This window comes from Balaenoptera borealis (genome assembly GCF_965194805.1).
Source record: "Balaenoptera borealis genome assembly, chromosome: 20".
NCBI classification, from domain to species: domain Eukaryota; kingdom Metazoa; phylum Chordata; class Mammalia; order Artiodactyla; family Balaenopteridae; genus Balaenoptera; species Balaenoptera borealis.
The window spans coordinates 9,612,342-9,631,516 of NC_138879.1; the positions used below are offsets into that span (position 1 = coordinate 9,612,342).

Consider the following 19,175-nt stretch of genomic DNA (forward strand, 5'->3'; position numbering starts at 1 on the left):
CCGTCTCGGCTTTGCAGGGTCACTTCCCACTTCCTTGGTGCAAACAGACCCAGGGGAGGTGCTCCCAGCCAGTTGGAAAGGGAGCTGGGTGTCCTCTGGTCCAGCCTCCCGGGGGTGAGCCGGCCTCTGCTGGAGCAGTCCTGTCGACGGCAGGCTCCCGGACCCCTACAGTCCCAGGTTCCTGCAGGGACAATGGGGTGCGTTCTTGGGACAGCTGGATGAGACAGTGCTCTGAGTACCTGGCATTCAGAGGAACGCTGTTTCCCCTTTCATTGTACTGAGTTGAAATCAGCCTCTTGGATACTTCCCTTGTTCTTTGATCTGGGGGGAAGCCATCTCCCCATGACTGTCAACTAGCTGGTGAAACCATCATCCTTCTCTTCTCTCAGGGAAACATCCTGCCCCTCACAGAATGTGAGTTTTCATACTTCCACGTCTTTCCTCCGAGGCCCCCCAGTTCTAGGGCCCCTGGGGCATCTGATTCAGGACTATTTATTCAATCCTTTTCAATCTCATCTGTCTCTTTCAAGCTATTGTTCCAGCCTGTCATCATTTTTGAATCCAGATGAGTTGGATTATCCCCCCCACCCCCTGACTTTGTTTTATCTGAAAATCTGGTCATATGCTTTCATGGTCTTCATCCAGGTCACGGGTGAAAATATTTCGCAAGGCCAGAGACTTGTGGCACATCTCTAAAGACTTACCTCCAGATGGACATTGTTTCCTAATCAATTGCTTTTTTTGGTTTTTTGTTTGTTTGTTTATTTGTGTTTTGGCCACACTGTGAGGCAGGCGGGCTCTTAGTTCCCCCATCAGGCATCGAACCCATGTCCCCGGCAGTGGAAGCGTGGAGTCTCAACCACTGGATGGCCAGGGAAGTCCCATACAATTACTTTTTTTTTTTTTTTCCTTTTTGGCTGCACCGCCGCATGTGGAACTTCCCTGACCAGGGATCAAACCCTCACCCCCTTCAGTGGAAGCACACTTAACCACCGGCCCACCAGGGAAGTCCTATGCTTTTTGTTTTGTTTTTAGTAATTCTTTCTACCTGCTACAACCTAACCATGCTATTTTCAAGGCTACCTTTTTCAATGTCTTCCATAAGGCGATCACAGAAAGCCAAATGTTCTAATGGAATCAAGGTATTCTATATCCATAGCAATTTTCTTTTTTTTGGCCGAGCTGCGTGGCTTGCGGAATCTTATTTCCCCGACCAGGGATCGAACCTGGGCCCCCTGCAGTGGAAGCGTGGAGTCCTAAACACTGAATTGCCAGGGAACAGGGAATTCCCTATCCATAGTATTTCTATGATCTGACAATCCTGTCAAAGAAGAAAGGACTTATTTGGCCTGAGTTGCTAATAGTAAGTTAAAAAATTTTTTTTTATCCTTGAAAAAAAGATAGTCAGTATTCATTTTATTATCACTTCCAGATAGATGAAAAAGAATTGTAAAGCATTCCAAATCTCCCTAGGCCGAGATAAGCACTTCAAACATTTTGGTATATATTTCTACAAGTTTCTAAAAACATCTAGAGGTATGTATGCCAAAAAACTCATAAAAATGCCATCATACCTAAATACTCTTTTGTTATCTGCTTCTTTAACTTACTAATGTTTTCTGAATATCTTCACATATGAATAAGTGTACAGCTAAACTATTTTGATTGGCTGTGTAGTATTCCATTATCAGGATATCTATTCAACAGACCCTACATTACTGGATTCCAATTTTTTTGCCTTTATAAACCTTGCTACATAAACCTATTATGAACATGTCTTGTTCCTTGCCTGAAACAAGTTCAGATCTTATACTCTGCCTTTTCTAAGTATCCTCTGAATCCCCACAGTGTTTATCTATACTTCTCATGTGAACCTATTTCCATTACAATAATTATACACTATCTTCTCCCTGCTTGTAGCCCCTAAGATTCTTTAGGGAGCAGTCCACCCCAATGTAATACCTAACACAGTAGCTTGTACTTAGACACACTCCGTAAATATTTGTTGACTAAGGGCATGAATAAACGAATTTATTTAATGATTCATTCTAGAGTTTTGCTGGTGATTAACATCATACTCGCTGGTTTCTAGTTCCCGAAGTCTGGTTTCTGCCCCAGTGGGGCCTGGTTTGCCCATCTTCTGGTCCCTCGCCCAATCTCAGGGATGAGAGAAAGTGCAGCCAGGGTTGTGAGCTCCCCCCACCCATCCCCACGGTCCCAGGATGGTGATGGCCTTGCCCTGGGCTGACACGAGTTGATTCAGAGCCTCCCTGCCCACTCTCACGGTCGGTCTCCTCTCCCGTCTCTGACTTCAGTTCTCTCTTAGCCTCCCCCGGCCCTCCTTCCTTTCTGAATTTGATTGAGAAGCAGGTAAGCTTGGAGCAGGTCCGCATGGCCTTGGGAGGCCATCTGGGGAAGGGGTGAGGGTGTGGCTCCCTCGTGAGAAAGATAGGAAAGCCCCTGCTCTTTAGTGCTTGGGGGAGATTGACAGAGTGTGGGGATGGGCCGGTACACAGTAGGTGCTCAATCAAGGCAGTTCTCTCTCTCCTCTTCCTTTACTGGACACAATTCAGTCTTCTCCCCTAAGGACGGGGTCTGCCCCTGAGGGGTCACTGGTGGTGGAGAGCCCTCCCTCCTTCCCTTCCTCCCTCTTCTCTCCTTATCTTTTTGAAATATGACCTCAGTTCCCTAGAAGTGTTTTTTTGTTGTTTTTTTTTGCCCTCGCCATGCGGCTAGTTCCCTGCCCAGGGATTGAACCCGGGCCCCGGCGGTGAAAAGCGCCAAGTCCTAATCACTGGACCGCCAGGCAAGTCCTTAGAAGTGTTTTATTTAGTACCCCAGCCACCAGCACTCTTTTCTCATAGAGCTCACTTGCGATTAGATTGTCTGATCTGTGGATTTTTTTTTCCTAGTTCATGATTTTCCTTGACCCATTTTCACTCCTAGGGCCTATAGCTTTTTTGGGCCAGAGTTTCCCTGAACTTTTTGGAAAAACGTCCCCTAAAGTCTAGGGAACCCATCTGACAAATCCCAGTGTCTCTCTCCTTAGCTATCATTAACCCATAGGAAATCACGTGCAAGTGACCCCCACAATGAAATACCTTTCCTGGGGACTTCCCTGGTGGTCCAGAAGTTGAGACTCCACGCTCCCAATGCAGGGGGCCCAACTTTGATCCCTGGTCAGGGAACTAGATCCCGCATGCATGCCGTAACTAAAGATCCTGCATGCCGCAATGAAGATCCTGCATGCCGCAACTAAGACCCGGCACAGCCAAATAAATAAATAAATATTAAAAAAAAAAAAAAAGAAAGAAAGAAAGAAGGAAAATTCCTTTCCTGGAGCTCAAACATCAGCCTCTTCACTGGAATAAAGACCATCATCATCCCCACCGCCACTGTGATCGGTCAACTCGGCCCAAGATTAACTGTTGATGCCATGCCTGGCTCTATAAGGGGTTGCCTTACTAAATAATGGCTAAGAAAGGCAACGTGATCCAATATAACAAAATCTACTGGGCATCGACTATGTGACTATGAACCGGGGATTGGGGAGAGAAAAGATAGATGAGAATTGGCTTGCCCTCAAAGAGCTTAGAATCTAATGACTAAGAACTTAGGTTTGGAATTGGAGAGCTTACAACGTAAAATGAAGGCGCATAAAGATGAAGCGGGTAAAATCAGGATAGTTTTTTTTTTTTTTTTTTTAAAGAATTTTAAAGCGGTGTTGCCTTCCTGTTTCTTCATCAGGGGTAAGTGATTTCTAGTCATCCCATCCATTCAACAAATATGTATTAAGAAAGCAAAACACAGGCCAAGAGCCTGCTGTGTGCATGGCTGGATGCACAATGAGGCCGTTCTCAGGAGACTGAGCTCTGCTCTGTGAGAAAGCATAAAACGGAGGGGACACCAAGGTCAGAGGGCAAGTGCCCAGCCCTTGCCAGTGAGAGTCATCTTGAGTTCCACTTGAGGGGTTCAGAGTTGGGTCATCGAGGGTGGAAAGTTCTGGAAAAACCCTAATACCCCTGTTGCAACATTCTAGGAAAAATGGTCCATCTACTGAATAAGGGTGAATCAGCCGGGGAAGGTTTGGGGCTATCAGTGCTGTCCCACGGCCACTTGTCCCCAGTCTTTGGTTCCCCAGTGAAGTTCCAGCTACCCTCTGGGGGCCGAGGGGAGGAGACGGTGAGCTCTGATCGGGAATTTCAATGAGACATATGCAAATGGTCAGTGGGCTCTTCAGAGGAAGTTATGAGAGGAGACGGCTATGGGCAGCTCAGCGCCCATAACCCGCAAAGCAGAAGTGAGAGCCGTGAGATTTCCCAGTCCTCCCTCCCCTTCTCACCCAGCCCTGCCCCCATGGTGTGGGCCTCCTTCCCTCTCAGAAATGAGACCTGTGACTTTTCCCCAATTACCCAAGTCTGAAGAAATGTTTGTCTTGAAGGGAAACTAGACTTGTTAAGCCTCTTTTCAGCCCCAGAATTGAGGAAGAGATTTGGGGCACCCAGTGGGGCTAAGCAGGTGAAAGGAGGGGGAAAGGAGTAACCCCCCTCCCCACCCCCACCTTGAGCACCTACCAAGTATCAGGCCAGGGATCCAGGGCCCTCTGCAGGGTGTCCCCATCCTCACCGGCAGTGAGTGGCTGGCGGGACCAGGACCTGACCTCGCCAGCCAAGTTCCCACACGCTCTGGCCCCAGGGCCACTGCCCCCCCAGACAGTAAGCCCCCTCAAGACTGGGCAAATGCTATTCTTTCACGAAACTAGGACACCACTTGGAGTATTTCCGCTGCAGCTCTGGCCTTTGACACAGACGCACATCTGGAAAACGCGGCCTTCCTTCCCCACGGAGTTTTGAATGAGCAGTTCTGGATTCCCAGTCACTTCCACTTGTAATTAATTGTCAATTGATTACCCGTTCACTTACACGTGTCAGTGTGAAGGCGCTAGCCTCTCTGTCAGGAAGTCAACCATCTATTGACGAGTGAGTCAAAGCATCGGGTGGCTGTTACTTATTCATGAGCCAGGGTGCCCGTGTAGCTGGGTTTCCCCTCACCTGTTCCAGCTTGCCCTGAAAGATGGAAGTAAAGGGCCCTGGGGAGAAAGTGGTTTCCTGACTCTTCCTGGGCCCATATTTGAACCACACTTTCTTCCCTCTCTTGCTTGCTCTCTCTCTCTCTCTCTCTCTCACACGATTTCCATCCCAGGTCTGGTGGCTTTTTGCCTGACCTTTTACCCATATCCCACAGTGTTAACCCTGGCCAACCCACGGTGTAAACAAAACTATATGGCACCATAAAGCATCGGCAGTAAACTGTAGACCATATTCCTTTTTTTTTTTTTTAAGATGACTTTTATTTTACTTTATTTTCTGGCCACTCCACGCGGCATGTGGGATCTTAGTTCCCCGACCAGAGACTGAACCCGTGCCCCCTGCATTGGAAGTGCAGAGTCTTAACCACTGGACTTCCAGGGAAGTCCTGTAGACCGTATTTCTTTTTCTGGGGAGTGAGGTGAGAGGAATTGGGCATGGGGATAAGTTTTATTTTTTATTAACATACAATTGATTTTTAATTTATTTTCACTGAGTTTAAGTATACATTTGGTACACGTGTTTTACTCACAGGTATTAGTGTGATAATTTGAAAGAAAAGCTGCGGGGCGTAAACTGCAGGGGGGAAAAGCCTGGGGCTAAAAGTGGGGCATCTGAGGACCCAGCAGCTAAGGCTCGAGGGGCAGAGGACATTCTGTGGGCCAGCTGGGCCTGGGTGCTGGCCTCGTTACTGAAGCAAGCCACTTAATCTCTTTAAACCTCAAATGCTTCATCTGAACACCAGGAGGACCGCTGTGTGGACCGCTGTGTCGATTCCCCCTCTCTTCTTCTAACGTGGTGCACATGGTGCTGGCGGGATGAAGACCACCTGGGGCTGGTTGGAAATGCAGCATCTCAGGGCCTCCGCATTTTAACAAGATCCAAGTGGCTTGTGCTGACAAAGTTTGATTAGTGCTGGGCTAAACAACATGACGTATTTAAAACACCTAAAAATTTTTTTTAAAAATAAATAAAACACCTAGCAGAGAATTTGGCAATGTTAGTTTCCCTCCTCTTCCCTTTCCTGAGTGTGCTCAGACGGGATTTCGGTTAGGTTAGATAATGGCTGTGACTTGCATTCTGATGGTGTCACATATATTTTGTCTCCTTACAACCATGATGTGGGATAGGCCACAGATATTCTTATCTTGGTTCATAGATGGAAGAGTGTGGCCCTGATGAGTCCAGCAATGGGTCCTAAGGTTACAGAGTAGACCCAAGGGGACCAGGGCCACATGTGCAGATGCTCAAGGCTTCAACCACCAAGCCCAGGCTACCCATGGAAGCGGCCACTCCCTCTGGTGGGGGAAGGGATCCAGGGGGCAGCTGGAGCATATGCTCATCAGATGGGTTAGCTGGATAGGCTGTAAAAAATTCCCAAGGGGCTGGAGTTTGGTGTCCTCGATGTGACAGTTTAACAACTTTCATTTAATGACCATTTGGGGGGCACCCATCCTGTGCCGGGCACTGGGAATTCAACACTGAACCATATGGACACATAGGTGATGGGCGATAGTCAGGGCAGGCAAATGGGACACATGGGGACACTGGCTGTGCCCAGGCAAGCACAGGGTGCTGGGAAGACCACCCCAGACCGAGAGATGGGAGCAGAGGGGCGGAGAGGCTCAGGCGCCAGCACCTGTGTGGTGGGCACTGATGAGGGAGCACCGTGGCCACAGGCTCTGGACATTCTGTCAGTGACCTGGCACCAGAGAATGTTCCCGGCCTAGGGAAGGACCTGGGTCTGGCCAAAATAGAGGAGGGAGCTGGGCGCGGCCTGGGAGGAAGGTGGGGCGGTGGGGAGGGAAGGGAGCCCTGCCCCAGCGTGCCCTCTGTCCCGGGCGCGCACCCTGCCGGGAAGCCCTGGGGCCGCAGCTGCTCGGGCTGCCCGGCCCAGAATAGCCTCCCTTCCGGGCAGGGCTGCCCCGGCCCGCGGCGCCAGCGCCCGAAATAGGGCTCGGCCTGGAGGCCCGGGGGCGGCGGGCGGCGGGCGCAAGGGACCGCCGCAGCTCGGGGACGCGCCGGGGAACGGGCACCCGGGTGCGCGGCAGGGATCGGGGACCGGGAGCCGGGAAGCCGGGCGCTGGGCCAGCCGCGGGGCGGCGGGGCGGGGCGCTGACCTCACAGTCCGCGAGGAAGCCCGTCGTCGGGGGCCGGCCGCGCTGATGGAAGGGCTGAGGAATCCGCAGCTGGCGGCGCGATGGGGCATGTGCGTGTGTGTACACTTCCCCTTTAAACGTGGCCCGGAGAGGAGCGGTTGCCATGGGCACGCACCCGGGGGGGGGGTGGTGGGTGAAGCCGAGGCGCGTCCGGACCGAGGTCCCGGTCCGGTCCTGGTCCGTGTCCTGGCGCGGGGCCCCGCCCGGGCAGGGGAGTCGGGAGATCCCGCCGGCGGGGGAAGGGTGGTAGAGACCCGCCTCCAGGGACACCCCAACCCGAGCCCGCCCCCCGCCCCCGCGGTGGCCCAGTCAGATGCAGTCCTGGACCAGGGTGTCCTGAGGAGGCTCTGTGCCTGCCCTGCCCACCAAGAGGTGCGCCTCGCGGGGGGGGGGGGAGGGGGGGGGGAACCAGCACAGGCTCCCCGCTGTTACCCTCCTTGGACCCTGAGGCTGAGAGTCTAAAAGGTGCCTGACGTCACTTTTTGCCCATGCAGCCACCACCCCTCACCGACCTCCACCCACCCGCTAACCTCCTTAACCTCTCCCAGCCTCAGTTTCCTTATCTATTAACCAGCGATTAGTCATAGCTACCATACAGGGTGGTTGTGATTAAAATAGAATAATTATGTAATGTGCCCTGTGCACTGTAGATGGGGTCCTCTTTCCCTTCTCCCCCCTCCCTCCTCAATCAGGCCTGGGATCAGTTAGGTCCTCCTTGTCAACATCCCATCCCCCAGGCCTGGAGCTTCGGGTGGATCAACACCCCTGCCAGGGCTCTCCCCACCTCCTTTCCCCTCAGGGTTACCTTGGAACCCGCCTTATACAAAAGGATGGTTCAACTTGCTGTCGGAACCTGCAGGAATCCCAGGCTGAGGTCCAAGAATATTAACAGAGGGCCCAGCCTGGCTGAAGTGAGTCAGCCTCTCCTGAACATTAGTTGCTGCTTCAGCTGCCCTTTGCAGCTTGGACCAGTTGGTTGCCAGGACTAAGCGGCCCCTGGAAATCGCTGGGAAAACCAGCACGTCCTGGGGGTGGGGTTAAGAGCCAACCCTGGCATACCAGGCTGGTAAGGGGCTCTTGATCCCCCTTTGTCTCCTCTCTGGGAACCGAGGCTCAGGGCCGGGGAGCAGTGGTACCCCATGTAAGGAAGGGCGGGCCTGGCTTACTGTAACTGCCTGGCTAAAAGCCTGATTGTCCTGTGGTTGGGCAGGCCAGCCAGAGAGGGGCCCTGGTGTAGGGAGAGCTCATGCAGTGTGTGAAGTGGAGATAGGCATGACTGCTTTCCCAAGGAGACTTACTAGACCAGGTGGGCCTGCCAAGAGGGCGCCATTTCTCCCCTAAGCAGGTCAGGCCACTAGTTAAATGCCAGATTATTTGCAAGAAATAGTTGGTCCAGGGCTCAGCCCCTTCCCAGGGGCATCAGAGCAGCCAGTGTTGACCCAGCACTCACTATGTCCTGGGCAACGTGGCTGTTCGCTCACTGATCTATGAGAACAACCCTAGGAAGTGGGGACCGTTATTATCCCCATTGTCACAGATGGGGAGCAGATTCAGAGACCTGCCCTGGTCTCCTAACTTTGAGGAGGCAAACTGAACCAGGATGAAAACCCAGGCTCTTAATCCCCATTCCGTCTGGCCTCCTGAGTGTGGGAACCAGTGTGGCCCGGAAGAGTAGTGGATGGCCCAGCGGACCGCCCAGGTGTCTGAACCCCTCCCCCCAGGCACGCTGTTTGCTCGGTACTCAGCTGACTTCCCGTCCCTGGAAGAGCAGCTGCGGGTATGCTGGGGTAGGGCGGTCCCCTTCCTGTGGTTCAGGTAAAAGCATAACCCCATGCCTTCTTGGCACCCTCCCTCTCTCCTTTCCCAGGCTCTAGATGTCAGACGGACCTGGATGCCCCAGAAAGCCTCTCAGGGCCAGAGATTTGCCCGGAGTCTCCAGTTGTAGGTGAGGGGCCGAGGGGGCAGAGAGAAGGGGCTGCAGGCCCTGGTTGAGGGGAGGACCTGAGAACTCTCCTTTCAGCTCTAACAGACCACCTGGAGCTTTCTTCATCACGCTTCCTCTTCGATGATGATAATGATGCCGGGATGAAAGATGCAGATGAGAGTCCCTTAACTTCATAGCCCCAGCTCTCTCTAACCTGGTTGTCTGGAACATCTGAGGGATGGAGGCTGCCCCGCTCCTGTGTCCACTTCACCATCAGATAACCCAGGGCTTTGCAAAGAGCTGGCTGTTGGGCATCCCCTGGACTTTTCCCTAGGTGACATTGCCAAGGAACTGTGGCGCTGGCCAGATTTCCCACGCCCAGCCCCGAGGCGTCACCGTCCCCTGTCTTTTGCACAGGGAAGCTCAAAATAAGCTTTCTAGAGGATGTTCTTTCTTGTGTGTAGAGTCATCTGAGGTTGCTAATACTGAAGCTCTTCACCAGAGAAACGTAGGAAGCATCCCTGCAGCTAAATGAGGCAATGTCTGTAGAGGACCAGGCCATGCCAAGCAGGCTACAGACTCACGCTCCCTCCTCCCCAAGAGGCACTGCCCTTGGCTGTGCAGACCGCCTCTCAGCCCTGCCCTTGGCCAGGCCATCTGCTGGGCCCATCCCTGGGCACCTTTGAAGCCTATCCTTTGCTCAAGTTGTCTTGGATGGAGTATAATGGGGCCTTCCTCTTGTTCCTCTGCCCAAGAGCAAAGAAAGACACATTTGTTAGGCTCTTCCTGGAAAACGCAAGGAAAGAAAAAAAAAATGTTCTTAATTTTAGATCCTGCAGGACCAACCAGCAGTAACAGGGTTGAATAGTAGACCCCAAATTCATGTCTATGTGGAGTCTGTGCTTGTGACCTTATTTGGAAATAGGGTCTTTGCAGATGTAGTTAAAGATGAAGTCATACTAGATATGTTTGGGTCCTAATCCAATGACTGGATACAAGAAGAGGGAGATTTAGTCATAGGAACACGGGGAAGACAGCCATGTGAAGACAGAGGCAAAAACTGGAGTGATGCGTCTACAAGCCAAGGAACGCTAAGGATTGCTGGTGATCACCAAATGCTGGGGAGAGGCCGGGAAGGATTCCCCCCCTAGAGACTTCAGAGGGCACATGGCCCTGCTGATATCTTGATTTGGGACTTCTGTCCTCCAGGACGGTGAGAAAATCTGTTTCTGTTGTTTTAAACTCCCTAGTTTGTGGACCTTTGTTATAGCAGCCCCAGGAAACTCATACAAGCACCAAATGTCAAACAGAGGGCAGTTGTGGAAAACAAGAAGGAAATGCAGCAGGGCACAGAAAGGAAAGGCTTGGAAGAGACCAAGGAGGAGACAGGAAGGAACACTTCCTAAGCATCCTCCTCCCACCCGGGACGGGAAATGGTGGCCAAGCCTTGCCAGGCTCCACTTTCCTCATAGCAGGGGTGTGGGGGGTTGGATGGGGGTGAATGTGGGAGGTCATTTTGAATCTTGCTGGTCCCAGGGAGAACCTGCTAATAATACTAAACCTGTGACATGGTCTTGTCTCTACCTCACGACAATCCATGAAGTGGGTTTTGTTGAGATCCCTGTGTATAGATTAAGAACCAGGGCAAGACTGTTAAGTACCCGCCTAAGGTCATTTGCCAGGAAGCAGTGATCTGGGACACACACCCAGCTTTCCTGCCACACAGTGGCGCTCTGCCCTCTGCCGGTCCCGGGCTCCTGTGCCCATGTCCGGTGTCTCGGAAGGGTTGGCAGATGCTGGCCATGGGCAGGGATGCTGCAGCCCAACTGCCTGGGTTTGGACCCAGCTCTGCTCCTGGTTAGCTGTGTGACCTTAGGCACGTCACATTACATCCCTGTTCTGTAGTTCCCTCCACTATAAAAATGGGGACAATAATAGGAACTAACTCATGGGGTTGCTGGAGAATTAAATGCTCCAAGAAATGTTCCTACCTTGCTTTTTTTTTATATATATATATATATGTTTACCTACTATTTTTAAAAATTTATTTATTTATTTATTTATTTATGGCTGTGTTGGGTCTTCGTTTCTGTGCGAGGGCTTTCTCTAGTTGCGGCGAGCAGAGGCCACTCTTCATCGCCGTGCGCGGGCCTCTCACTGTCGCGGCCTCTCTTGTTGCGGAGCACAAGCTCCAGACGCGCAGGCTCAGTAGTTGTGTCTCACGGGCCTAGTTGCTCCGCGGCGTGTGGGATCTTCCCAGACCAGGGCTCGAACCCGTGTCCCCTGCATCGGCAGGCTGATTCTCAACTACTGCGCCACCAGGGAAACCCTGTTCCTACCTTTCATGTGCTTAGAATAGTGCTTGGCGCATCAGAAGCAGGCCACGAAAGTATGTGAAATAAATAAAATATGTGGGTGAAGGTTCTTTCCCTGCAGGGTCGGGGCCAAGAAGAGGACCTATGGGATGGTGAACGTTTCTTTATTCTTACTCCACAGGCCAGGGGGAGACCAAGGCCAACAGCATTCTCGTGCAGTCCTTGTCTGTTTCCCACTGAACCCTCCAGAGACCAGCAGGGAGGGCCCCTGAGACCAGAGAGCAGAGTCCTGGGCAGGCTGACTCAGTTGCTCGAATCCCCCCTCCAAGGCCAAGAACACCTGTGATCCTGGTTCAGGCCAGCTTTCTCCTCCCAGAGGAAAGCTCGGACCCCTGCCATCACCTCGCCGCCGAATCCTGGTCAGTCATCTCCCAGTTAGCTGTGTTGCTCACAGTGGGAAGCTAGACTGGGGTGATTCACCATCACGCATCACCCCATGGAAAGCTCATCTACAGCGCACTTCGGAGGGATGGTACTGGGCGTTGCGTTTACAGACGGAGCTCAAAATGTGCTGAGCGGCTTGTGCGTGCAGCAACGTGCCCAGCCCGGGCACATCCAGTAAGTCCTCCAGGCATCTCTGGCCATTTCTCCATCTTTCTCTCGGGGGCCTGCAGCCTCTACCGGGCATCTGGCCCTTTTAATTGCTTCCTCTCCAGATGTCTCTCCTACCAGTGACAGAGCCCGGCCTGATGGTCCCAGGGCCTTGTATATTCTGCCAGGGTTGAGGCCCCTCCCCTCCCCTCCCCCACTCAGGATGGACCAGCTCAGTCCTTACCCTGGTGTGGGCACAAGGTCTCTTGTTGCAGCTGGGCCCCTTGGCTGACCTTCTCAGCTCCTTCTCTAAGGCTGGAGAGGCCTGGCAGGATGCCTGCAGGCTCCTCCCCTCCACTCCAGGGCTCTGGCCAGAGCCTGGTCAGGGTCCTTGCTGAGTTCCCAGCCAACCCCTGGAGTGATGGCCTGAGGAGTCCAGTGGGGAAACCCCAGTGTGTAGGGCAGTATTCCATTGACTGTCCCCACCCCCTGATTGGGCAATGCTGGCTGGTCTCTGAATAGCTTCTGGGTGGCCTTCCCGCCAGACCCCCTTGCCTACTTTCACCAGGTGCCAAGGAACACTGAAAAGGGCAGCAAATGGCTAGGGGACCACGCTCAAAAGCCAGCCTGCCTCCCTCCCAAGCTGGCTCCTTTCCCTCCAGCTGCCTTTTTATAGAACTGTATTGCAGAAGGGGACATAGAGGTCATCTCATCCCTCCCCCAGCTTCCAGAAGGAATAGTTTAGAGTGATATTGGGGTTCTCTGAGGCTTTACGCAAAACTCTGCACATTGGGTTGGCCAGAGGTCTCGCTGGAGTTTCCTTGGCAATTCTACGTCCGTTGGGAACAGCAGCCCTGAACGTCTGAGGCTCCCAGCCGCGGGGAGATGGGATGACCCTGGCGTTCCCTGCAAACACCCGAAGTCTCCACGGATGGAATGGCAGCCCCAGGACTGTCCCCCAGGGCTGACTGGTCTCTGATGAGAGCCAAGTGTGGATCCAGCTGCCATTTGGGTCCCTTGGGGGGCCTTCACAGTAGCTGCTAAATGGAGGTCCTGGATGGTGGGGACTCTCACACACACAGGTGCAGGTAGTGGTGGAAAGGGCAGGTGATCAGTGTTCTAAGTCTGCTCCTTCCACTAATCGTCTGTGTGACTTGAGGCACGCCTAAATCCCTTGACACCTTAGTTTGCTCATCTGGAAAACGCAACATATTCCATTTGAGCTGCCTCACTTACCTCCGAGTTATATAAGGAGGGAAGAGCGAGATAATATATTAGGATGTGTTTTGAAAAAAAAAAAAGTGCTATTCATGCCAACACAAGGTATTAAAAATAAAAGATGCCTATTTGCTTCCCGAAGTAAAAGTTGTAAACGATTTAAATCATATTTTAACGACTCCAGAAACCCCTTTATTTAAAGACATTTCCTTCTTTTGTACAGTCGGGGTCAAGCATTTGGTGGGCTTCCACTGGGCGCCACCGACTGCCGGATTTTGTGATGAATGTAAAAAACTGGAAGATCCAGTGCCTGGTGCAGAGTAGGCATTCAATAAGTTATCATCGAAGGAATGAATAAGAGAGTTCTTCCTTCAAAGAGTTCATATTCCAGTCTGGAGGAAACTGGCAACCACCAAAGAGAGGCAGAATTGGAAGAGGGAGAAGGGCTGTCTGGGCTGGTGGGATAACCCCGATGTGAAACGGGCTCACAGGTGAGCACAGGTGTGAAGCCTATGGTGGGCAGGTAAGGAGACCACCTTGATGGGAGGAAGTAAGTCTCCCAGTGTGAAGTGGAGTGGGTGGGGGAGTTAAAGACAATGAGCTTTCCTCTAGGGTGAGAGTCTGAATGTATTGGAAGCGGCTTAGAGGAAAGTGCCATGGGAACCAGTGTGCATCCTATGGGGAAGGGCTGTGTGTGTGACATGATGATGAAAGCAGTATTTTTAGAAGATGAGCCTGGCATGGAAGTGCCTGATGGGGACACACCAAACGTCTTGAAGTTCCCCAAAGTCTTCTTTTCCCTTTTTTGGCCATTTCCCTGTTTCTGATCATTAGAATGCCCCACTGTCCCACGCCTGCCAAGGGAACACCTGCTGTTTCCCATCACCAGAGTCACCTCTTCTGGGAAACCACTGTAGGTCATTTCCTCCTGGGGGCCTCCAGCTGTACCCTGTATACCATTTTATTTTTATACTCATTCCTTTTTAGGATACTTCTTGGTTTTCACGTCTGGTTCCCCTTTCAGACTGTAAGCCTCTTGAAGTCTGAATGTTTCCTCGTCGGCAGTGATCTCTCCAGCATTGGTCACAGTGCCCAGGACGGGGCTCCCACCTGCACTGATATCACCTGGGGCACTGGGCAGGTAAGCACCAGGTACTCATGCACCCTAAAGCTCAGAAACACTGCAGCCCCCATCACACAACATCGTGGGACCCCCACCCACAAAGATCATACTGTGAATAGCACCCCCTGTGGTTGTGTACACATCACACCAGCCTCCTGGAGGACCGGATCCTCATGGGTTTTATGTTTCATGTCTATACCTTCATCATCCTGAACGTTATGGATACCAAATAGCATTTTCTGTATGAAAAGAAGATTTGAGATTTGGGGGAGGGGAGGTGAAAGAGAGGAAACATTTTCTTGTGTAATGTAGATAACGAGCTTGCATTGTTTGCTTCTTCTTTTAAGTCTAGGTTTTCCACCTTTCTCTAAGGCTGGGCCTGATTATTACAACGAATAGCAGCTGTGATCGTATTTACGAGGAAAGCGTGCAGTTTTAGTATTCAGAGCCCTGGCTTCTCTTCAGATGAGAGCCGGGGGCCTCTGATTCTCTCTGCAATGCAGCCTTCCAGGCCACTGCTGTTGCTTAAGGCTGTGCTGCAATCCGGAGCACTCAGGAGTGGGAAGTCCAGAGTTCTCCCCACTTCTGGGAACAGCCCTCCATCCCCCTCCCCGCGCCAGCTTCCACAGGCAGTCCTCATGACAGTGGGTCAGGCTAACCCAGGGTTTCACAAATGCCTGGCCTGTTCCCAGCACAGCACAGCTGGGAGGGCTCAGCACTGGGGGAAGGAGCACCATCCCCCTCCCCCTGCCATCCTCAGCCTGGGGCCCAGGGGCTGGAGCCCAGCAGAGGGAAGGGCTGCACTTGTCTGCACTTGCCCCAGTGTGGGCAGTGATCCTGGGCCTTCCCTCCCTGCTGATTTCCCAGCTCTGGCTTAGTCAAGGTTCAAGGAGGAAATTCCCTGTCCCAGGAAGTGAGGAGGATCCAGGCTTGTCTTCCCCAAAGGAAGCGAGTGGTCGCAGAGTCACCTGAGGAGGTGTTGAGTATTGAGATTCCCCACTCTCCTTGGGGCTTCTGATTCAGAAAAGCTGGGCTTGGAGTCCGGGAATCAGCAATTTCATCCACTCCCTCGGGGCTAGCCGCAGGTGGTTCTTTGGCTTTCATGAACCTTGGGAGGGGGGCAGCTCTGGGAGGTGAGAAGGGTTGAGCCCAAAAAGCCGTGTATTCTCAGGTAGGACCTCCGGCTCTCTCTAATGAGCTCCATGACCCTGGAATAACTGCCCTTGTAATCCAAGTCTCACTTTCACTATCACTGAAATGGATGTGTGACCCAAGGGAAGGGTGATCAAATGTCCTGGACATTCAGGGATACTAACCCAGGACAAGCTGGTCACCATACCTGAGGATGAGACAGGACTGTGGATGTTCGAGGTACTGGAAATGTGACTTAAAGATGAGTCTTTGCGGCACAAATAGCAGTCTGTTTATTTTATTTACATTTTAACTAGTGTCTGTCACTTCCACTAAATCTCTGGAGAGCAGGAGGAGCAGGGCCTTGTCTTGTTCACAATCAATCCCCTGACACACAGGATGTGTTAATGGGTACTTGCTGAGTGAGTGAATGAATGAATGAGTGAGTGAATGAGTGACTGACAGGCAGGGGCTGGGGGGCTCCAAGGACAGTGGTCTGGGGGGGAAGGGGCTGCCGGCCTGGGGGGGGGGGGTGGGGGATCTCGGCTCCCCTGGGAAAACTTGATCCACTCATGGCCGGCAAACAGTCAGGGTTTTCTGAGCAGCCTCCCCTCGGAGGGGTCAGTGACCCCCAGGGACGAAGGACTGCCTCCCTCCCTCCCTCCCTCTCTCTCCCCAGAAGCCCCGGGCGCGCCGGTCCATCCTCTCTCCTCCCTCTCCCGCCCCCCACCCCAGGGAGGTGCGCCTGGCAGCCTCCCGGCCGAATTTCCTGGCACTCGGCTGAGAATAAACAGCACTCTGCGCCTGTAATTCCGTTGCCATGGCGACCGCTCCGCGGGCGGCGGGGGCGTGGCGGGGGCGTGGCGGGGGCGTGACCTGCCCTCCGAGCTCACTCTCGGCTGGGCCGCTGCGGCGGCGGCGGCGGCGGCGCGGGCCTGTGAGATGCCACCCGCCAGGCTCCGCGCGGACATTCTTCGCATAGCTCCGTCAGGGCTCCCGCGGTGTCCGGGAAGTGACTCTTCCTGGCAGAGGCCGGCCTCCAGAGCGACGCGCCCGCCTGCCCGCTCGCCCGGCGGCCGCCCGAACCGGAGGGGGCGGGACGCGGCGCGGGAAGGTGCGCCCGGGACCGGGTTCTTCCCACCTCGGTCTCGGTCTTCCCGGTCCGCCCCTGTGCACATTGTCCCCCACCCCGCAGGCTTCTGTCTCTGCTTAGACTCCCTCTGTGGCTATCTGACTCTGCCCTCTCTCTCTCTCTCTCTCTCTCTCTCTCTCTGCCTGGTACTCCGGCGGTGCCCCCTCCTAAACATCCTTAGACTAGGACACACGTGCCCGCTTATTTTCCATCTCCAGCTCCCCTGTCTGTGGCCTCCTTCCTTCGCTCCCCCAGAGCAGGCCTCAGAGTTCCCGTTCCTGGCTCTAACTCATCAGGAGGCCTGCCCAAAAAACAGCACCACCGGGGAGAGGATAAGGACCTCTTGGGGGTGGATTCCTACAACGCTTGAAGCAGGGTAATAGGGCCCACGGTCTGGGGAGCTCCATCTCCTCCCTTTCTGTTGGCCAGGGACCCACAGCTGGGCTTAACCCCCTGTGCTTAACCCCCTTTGAGGCTCAAGCCGCAAAGACTCTTCCCCATGCCCTGCAGGACGCTTTTTAGCAAATCTGCGAACCAGGCGCACCCCTCCTCTGGCGGCCAGGACAGAGGGTCGCCCACAAAGTCCTTTGGAGGAGCGGTGTCTGCCTCTGAAAGGACTGAGAAGTACAGAAAGACTTCTGCAACACGGGTTGGTATGAGGAGGGAAAACAGGGAAAAGTGCTGGTGAGCAGAGCAGTCTGAGAGATTCTTGTCCTGATGTTGCCGTTCGCTTGCTGTGTGAAGTCCAGTAAGTTGCTTTCCTTCTCTGGGAGTCACTTTGACTTGTCTGCAAACCAGAAGGTTGGTCCGATCTGTGGTCTGAAAATGGAGAGACCTATGGGAAGGAAGAAGGGTGGGGTGGGCAGCGAGGGAAAAGAGTCAGGGGTCTTCTGCCTCTGAGTTCAACCTCCAAGGGGTAGGGAGAGCCACTTCCCCCCTGCAAGCCCTTTCGTTAGCACCCTCTAAACACTGGACATCCTGGCTAAACAGCTGCCTTCTGGGCCAAGGACGGGGCCTTCGTGTGCTCTGGGTTCCAAGGTTCCATGGAGGCTGTCAGGCCAGCAGATGGCGGGGTGGGGAAGAGCCTACCAAAAGTCTCCCGGGCTCTCGTCCTCCTACGAGGCACTGGGGAGCCAGGCCCCACTGGGTCCCCTCACCTGACCTTGTGCTCTGGGAAGGTGACCTTGCCTGGGTCTGCATTCCCAGTTCCAGAGGTGGTAGTCTCTCTGGTGTGGTTCCTAACGTGCTCTGTCTACTCAGCGGTCTCATGCCTGGCCTGGCCCTTTCTCGTCACTTTAGGTTATTTTCCCCAAAAGTCCAGGAAATGGGAAAGAAAAACGACTTTGTTTATTTACTCTCAGTTGCCTTTTGGACACTGATTCCTGAGCAGCTTATCAGGGGCCAGGAAGAGGGCTCTGGCATTTGTTTCAGGCATCTGAGGCAGAGGAGGGGATGGGGCCCCTGACTTGGGGAGAACACTCATCCAGCTGTCAGGCTTAGGGCCTTGGGGGAGGAAGAAGCATGGAAGGAAAATGTCACAGAGCAGGCACTTTTAGTTTGTCTTTTTAGCAGAACCCTAGTGCTGAGTGTGTATGTGGGGGGGCGGGGGGCGGGGGGGTGCGGTTACCAACCTCTTGACTTTGCAGGGGGGACCTATCTAGGGGCAACCCCGGGCATATACTTTGTGCTTACTTAAGGGAGGCAGAGAGAGTTCCTGGGCTTTGGAAAAATCAAAGGCTCCCAGATTCCTAACCTGTGTCTTTCCCACATTCCCAAGAGGTGTGTCCTTGGGCAGGTTGCTTAACCTCTGTGAACCTGAGATGCCGCTCCCACTCAGCCAACAAATATTTACTGAGCACCGTTCTAGGCATCAGAAGTGACCAGTCCAAGTCCCTGCTCCCATGGAGCACACAGTTGGGTCTGAGAATATGCGGTGATAACACCAGCCTGGTAGGGGTGGCTGGGAAGGTGACCACCAACCCAGGTGGTCTCTGAGTGCCCGGAGGGTGGGAGTGGCTGAAAATAGGTGAATAGATGGCTGCTCTTATTGGGAGGCATGTGGCCCCATCCACTTCTCAGGCTGGGGCTCCTACCCCTGGGGAGGGCCCCACTGCGTGCAGGGTTTGCATCGGGATTCCCCCTCCCCCCACCTCCCGTGGACCCGGCTGTGCTTAGGTCACGGGTCACCGCCAGGACCCCATAGTCTGGGCTTTCTCGGAACACCTCCCTGCCAAGGAGCCTAGCGCCTCTAATAGCTTGGAGCCTCTAAAAGCTTTGACCACAGCTCAGCTTATACTCCCTGCAAGCCCTTTGAAGCGCTTCCTTCGAACTTGCTTTGCATATTCTGGTCAGATCTGAATCAGACTAGCAGGAATTACCCCTCTCGGTACAGTCTAGGTGGCTGCCTTAGCTTGTCAGTGACGTGAAGCCGAGTTTGATTCCATCACGAGGAGCGCCAGGGCAGCAAGGGGGTAGAGCCGCCGCCCTCTGATGGA

At 53.4% G+C, this 19,175-nt stretch overlaps 1 long non-coding RNA gene across 6 annotated transcripts; it reads left to right on the forward strand.

Annotated features, from left to right (window-relative positions):
• The first annotated feature begins 5,189 nt into the window (after window positions 1-5,189).
• Window positions 5,190-19,157, forward strand: LOC309618258. 6 transcript variants are annotated; one of them, XR_014238384.1, is made up of 4 exons: window positions 5,190-7,296; window positions 9,114-9,191; window positions 11,667-13,785; window positions 14,282-19,157. It is a non-coding gene; the product is annotated as an uncharacterized lncRNA (long non-coding RNA). The 6 variants fall into 6 exon arrangements; XR_014238385.1 differs by having other exon boundaries at window positions 14,319-19,157; XR_014238386.1 differs by having other exon boundaries at window positions 11,667-12,103; window positions 13,518-19,157.
• The last annotated feature ends 18 nt before the right edge of the window (window positions 19,158-19,175 follow it).